The following is a 6543-nucleotide window of genomic DNA, read 5'->3' on the forward strand; positions in this document are numbered from 1 at the left end:
GAATCTTGTAGTACGAAAAGAAACTTTCCGCCTGGAAAATCCAACCTAGAGGGTCCGTATCGTCGAATAATGGAAGCAAGATTTTGGGTGTTTCGGGGTTATTATGGTAGAGTATGAGGAAGGTGAAGAAGGGGTTTTCTTGTATTTTGGAATTATTAGGTGTAGGGATTTTTCGTTGTCTGTGGTTATGTGATCCGAAAGGGTGGTGATGTGGATGACCAAATTTGCGGTGGTTGCGGTTTGTGAATCGATCTTGGTGTTTAGTGATTTGGTGGCTTCAATTAAGGCGGTAAGCTGGGCGGTGTTTCGGTCAGCGACGGTGTTGGTGGCTGAGATGAGTTGTGTTATGAGTTCAGTAAGTGGTTGTTGGGCATCGTCACCGATGGTTTCCCGTCGAGGTGGCATGGCGGCAGGTGAGTTGAGAATGAAAGCACCAAATGATGGCACTAATTATAAGAACTTGAGAGAGAGAGAGAGAGTTTTTAAGAGATATCAGACAAGCTTGGAACAATTATCTTTATTAATAATCAAAATGCAAAACAAACTTGAAATTTAAACATGCATGCATGGAATGTAGGTCCATCATGTGCTAACTTAATGCCACTAACTCCTATCATGTGCTAAATTCCCTAACATGCAATACACTTCTTCATAGTAAAAAATAAAGAAAGATGCAGTAATGAAAATGTGGGAACATGCGGACTTAGAGCTCAATCCATATATCTCATGGGCTTCTTGACTTCTCTAGTGGGCCTTGCTTTGATCCGAGGTGCTTGATGTTATGTGCTAGGTGACTCAGCTTGTTGGTCTGTATCAATACTGGTAACTACTCATGGGGCAGTGAGGTTGTGACTCGAAAAGACCTGTATTTTAGACGTGGTTTACCATTTACAATGTGTCAAACAACGAGCTGGTCAGGACAATTAGTAAAGAGTGCAATTGTCCAAGTGATGCTGCACCCTTTAAGCAATGGCATCTTCAACACTGTGGTGTTGATATAGTCCGCAAGAAGAAAACATCTTCCAAAAAAAAGAAACAAAGGAATGGTGGTTTTTAGAACTGATTATGTGATATTGATGATTAAAATAAAATAAAGAATTAGTAATGATAAACTGATAATAATAGGAAGGCAAAGGTGCTACCAAGGAGACTAAGAAGAGTAACCATATCACGAGAAAACTTGAACCAACGCTAAGAGGAGCCGAAACTTGACCCGCATATTGAAGAGCAGTTTTTGAGTGGTCGGCTTTTGGCTGCAATATATAATTTAGATATATTGTTTTTGGTGTACATGGTTTTATGTTTTGTGGCAGGTATATATTGGAGGGTAAAGAACTTGAGTTTTACATAAAGAAACTTCAGAAGAAGAAAGGAAAGAGTGCTGCTTGCTTAAACAATATCAGGTTATAAAGTTTTTCTAGATTATGTTTTCTTTTGTGGTTTAACTTAAATCTATAGGATCTGAATTATGTGTTTTAGTTTTGGCGTTTACATGACTAAATCTACATGTATGATCTTATTGTTGATTTATTCGCATGGTTTTAATCTGATATGGTTTTCATATTAGGGGAAGAGAAAAGAAAAAAGAATGTATTAACAGGTCTAGCTCAATAATCTGAACTGGGCCTGATTGACTTTTATGAGTATTATCTCGAGGATCATCCACTTAACTTTCATTTCAAATTACTTCACTTGAAAAACATTCAACTTTAACTATTCACAGGTTAAATCACCATTTAATAAGCATCGAAAAAGTTTCTTTTACACATGTCAATTGTCACTCACCAATTCAACATGAATTATCTATTTTAGAATTAACTTTTGCATATTAAATCTAATCTATAATATATAAAAACGGAAGTTTCTTTTTACGTTCTCTCAAGCCACCAGATTGCATTATTTTTTTCATTGATGACTTATGTTTCTAATTATGTTAAAAACTGTTCACCTTTTCATAGATAAAGACGTCATCAGAAGATCATCATATTCATCATTCTCAAAAAAAATCATGGGTTCCATTGCGCACGACTCTTCAACGAGAGTGAGGCCTACACTTCTTCCATCAAAGTGGATTTTAATCCTACTGGACTTTAACTCTTCCAACACGTGACCCATCACCCATCCCCAAACTATAAATTTTCCCAACATCCAAATGATCAACATGTTTCTTTTTTTCTTTTAAAAGAAACAAATAAATAAAAAATTAACCTGCCTGCAATCAAAACTCAAATCTCAACCTAGCATTAAAGACTACAATTGGCGATCAAAATGTAACTGATGATAGATAAGCACACTAATTGACTGTTAAAGGCCTAATGGACCATCATAGTGGGTCCTAAGGAGTCAAAGTCATAACGGTTCTCCAGCTTAATGGGTTAATGCATCCAACACTATTTGACATGAGTGCCTTAATTGTCCACAAGTTATCCCAATTTACCATCATTTACCCTAATGACCCTAATCGCCTATATTGGCCTTAGTTATTAGTTATTTCATTTTCTTTTTTTAAATAAACCAACGAATCTTCCAAATGAGATATTGACTAAATTCACCATATCGGAATATACTCGCTTTCGATCTGGATAAAACCTTCACCTAATGCCAACGCCCGTGAACACTCTTCTGAAGGCACGTCAATGCGGTGAGATAAGACTCGTTCAGTTCAAGGATCCAACTAGTGAAAGTCATCTACTCGCATAGTCTCCATCGTCACCCGGTACCGCTAAAACTAAATGATGGGGGTTGAAGAAAGGGGGGGCGGGGGGGATCAAACTTGGGTCACATGAAACAACAAGTCTCCTCTTTATCACTCCATCACCAACTCATTAGCTAGTTATCATTTATTAACCGTATTTGGTTATCGGCTTGAATCTATATTATTTTATGGATAACTCCATAGAATAGTAAATAAGTTTCAACTTTGTTCCAATTAGGTCACTCATTCTTTTTCTTGTTCCAATTAAGTCACTTAACTTCAAATGATGTTCTAACTTCAAATGGGTTTGGGTTATGGTATATAGAGAGCTACGTGATAAGAGGAGAAGAATAAAATTTTAATTTTTGTTTATTTAATTTTCTTAAAAGAGGGACAAATTACACATAAGCATTTAACATAAAAGAAAAAATAAACAAAAATGACATGTTAACATAGTAAAAAACCAAGGATTGGAACATCATTTGAAGTTAAGTGACCTAATTGGAACAAGAAAAAGAATGAGTGACCTAATTAGAACAAAGTTGAAACTTAGTTACTATTCTATGGGGTTATCCTATTTTTTTAACATCCGACTTTTTATTCAAAAAGACACTTAGCAATGCAAGATAAAATACCAGAGGGAATACCCGACAACCCCAAAAATACAATTATAAAAGTATGTTATTTCGACTTTATTTTTAACATCTGACTTTTTATTCAAAAAGAAACTCTAGAACCGAAGTATTATAGAAAACATTAAAGTATGTCATTCCCACTTAAGGTGCAATAGGATGCATGCAATCGCAATTTTCAATCTCCAATCTCCATATTCTTTTACCTAACGACATCCATTGTTGTAAGGGTGAAACATGAAAAAAAAAAAAAAAAAGAAAGAAAGCACGGCACGTAAGACTCACATAGGCAATGGAGGTTCACATTTGATACTAAAACATTTGATAATGGGTTAAGATAATAAGATGCATGGACCAAATGATTAGTTATATGATCTTTAACTACTAACTCATAAAAATAATACAAACCACCATCACTCTCACGCCCGCTAGCTGCCCCACACCGCCACCTCGACGCCCTCCAAGCGTCCGGTGTTTGCCGTGTTCCGCGCTGCCTATATGGCAAGGCACCACGCCCATCTTTGGTTTAGAATTAATGATCTTTGGTTTCGTGTTCTCTATTAATCTTTGGTTCCATGATAAGTAGCTCCCACATCTCGCCTCGTAGTTTTAAAATGAGTGATCACTGGTTTCGTGTTGTCTCTATTCTATGTTCCTTGGTAATGTGGTTGTTTGTTAGCCTTCTAATGATTAGATTAAGTGGCCAGGGGTGTTTAAAGTCGGATATCCGAACTTCAGATATCCGGATAGTTAGTTTCACTCCATTAATTGACTCTAAAATTTACAAGTAAACACTTAGAAATGCTTCCCCTCCCACTTCCATAGTTAACAAGGAAAATGATTATTCCTTCGTTTCACTTTCACTTGGTCAAACTTCCCTTTTAATAGTTTTGAGCGTTTACAAGGATTAACTCTTGGTTCTTGTATGTAGCTCAAGAAAGAACAAAATGTAGCTCAATTCAACATTGTTAAAGCTTTTACTAGTCAAATAATGTACGTCTATACAGATTTTCGTTGTGCAACTAGTTTGATATGCAATATTATTTAGTTGTTTATGTAACATCCCATGTCAGCTCCTCGATCCTTTATTAATTTTATTCATAACTTTTCCTTTCTAATATCTTTTTAAAACTATTTGTTTTCTTTTTATGTACTCCTAATATATATTAGTTTGCAGCTGTACCTTTTAAATATGATGTCAAGAAATCTAAGCAATCAAGAATAAATAGCAAAGTACAAAGGTAGATTACAGGACTTTTAAGTACTGTACTTTTAACTTTTTAAGATCTTTTAGGCCCCAGAAACTGCAGTTCAATAGTACCATATTCTCCATCCAATATTCCACCGGAGTAAATCAAGAACCAAATTAACATCCATAGATATAAAAACCTTAAAACAACATTAGCCCTTGTCATCAACATGCATAACAACTACGTACCTACATACATATCATTAATCATTAACCATACATAGAACTAGTTCTAGCCTTTTTACTAAACCCAACTCCAAGGTTCAAATCAAGGTCCACATTAGGGTTTTTGTTATTATCATTATTATTATTATTATTCATCTTCATCAAAGATGGATTACTAAACAGTTGACCCACTGACGTCACAACATGACACTTACTTCCACCACCGTTACCACCATACTTCTTGACAGTTTCCACCGGCGCCGGCAGCGGAAACACCGACGGAATCTCGAAGTTGGTTTTAGCTTTGGATCCTCTCAGCCTCCTAGCGGCGGCGTCGTACGCACGCGCCGCTTCCTCAGCCGTGTCAAACGTTCCTAACCAGTGCCTGCACCGTCCGATCCGGTCACGTATCTCCGCTGACCACCGTCCCCACGGCCGCTTCCTCACACCTCTGTAACTCTTCTCCACCGTTGACTTTGACTTTGACTTTTGTTCTTGTTCTGGTTCTTCTGACTCGACGTCGTTTTGGTCAACGGTGGTTATGGGTTTTCCGAAGAGGACATGTTCTCCAACGACGGCGGCGATGCCGTCAAGTTCAGGTGCATGGTGGTATTGATCTGAACATGAAGAGGGTTGATAGTATTGATGAGGAAGGTGGTGATTGGGGTCAAAGTAGATATTCATGAGGATAATAATAATATTATTACAGGGAACAGTGAGATGAAGTGAAGTTGTACTGGTGCTATTGCTATATGGTATCTTAAAGAGATGGCTGGTTAGGCTGAGGGGTGTGGGGCTTCAGCGGGGGCGCGAGAGCCCCTCCGCTCGCGCCCCCAGGCGCGAGCACCACACCATCGAGGCGCGAGAGGGGCGCGAGCGCGAAAAACAAGGCGGGCGCAAGGTGGGTCGAGGGAGGCATATGGCGTAAAGGTGGCTTGGGAATGCGTGAAAGAGCTGTTGGACCATTTAATTGAGCCGTTGGGCTCATAATTTAATAAAAAAAAAGTTTTTTCTTCCTATATATAACCAATTTCATATAAATCAATTACCACAACTTCAAAAAAAAACCCAAAATCAACCCATCTTCATAATTTTTTTTTTAAAAATAATGTCGTCGTACTCGTCTGATTCCGACTCCTCCGAAGAGGATGATTTGCTTCTTCATGTAGGGGGAGTTTTGACCGCAACCGTGGTCAATCTCTTGCAAAATCAAGCCCATCAACCTCGACTCCCGAGGGTTAGAGCACCACCTCGTGATCGTGATCGATCGGGTGCTAACGATATTTTGATTAGGCATTATTTTAGCCCTCAACCGGTATATGCGGAGTCGGATTTTCGAACTCATTTCCGAATGAGCAGGCAATTGTTCATGCGTATAGCAAGTGATTTAGAGGCACGGTATCCCTTTTTTCAACAAAGGGAGGATGCTAGGGGTCTCCCCGGTTTTACCCCTCTTCAAAAATGCACGGCTGCTATCCGTCAATTAGCGTACGGCATCTCGTCGGACGCTTTGGATGAGTATTTACAGATGTCGAAAAGGGTTGCACGTGAATCCCTTCATTTTTTCTGTCAAGGTAAAAAACATTAATTTTACTTTTTATTAAATATTTATTACATTTTGTAATGTATATTGTACGTAGGAGTCGTATCGACTTACGCTCAGAGATATCTGCGTAAACCTACAATGTATGACATCCAACGCATATATGAGGTGCACGCAGAAAAACATGGTTTTCCTGGGATGCTAGGTAGCATCGATTGTACGCATGTTGGATGGGCTATGTGTCCAACGGCCTGGCGAG

General features: G+C 38.3%; 2 pseudogenes; one reads left to right on the forward strand and one right to left on the reverse strand.

Moving 5' to 3' along the window:
* Positions 1 to 214: 214 nt before the first annotated feature.
* LOC143569922 (small ribosomal subunit protein eS8-like) lies at positions 215 to 1465 on the forward strand (annotated as a pseudogene).
* A 3292-nt stretch (positions 1466 to 4757) lies between these two features.
* LOC143569920 (ethylene-responsive transcription factor ERF084 pseudogene) lies at positions 4758 to 5425 on the reverse strand (annotated as a pseudogene).
* Positions 5426 to 6543: the final 1118 nt, after the last annotated feature.

The sequence above is a fragment of the Bidens hawaiensis genome, unplaced genomic scaffold (genome assembly GCF_021521415.1).
Source record: "Bidens hawaiensis isolate Kalapana, Puna unplaced genomic scaffold, B.hawaiensis_p1.1 tig00024801_1, whole genome shotgun sequence".
Lineage (NCBI taxonomy): Eukaryota > Viridiplantae > Streptophyta > Magnoliopsida > Asterales > Asteraceae > Bidens > Bidens hawaiensis.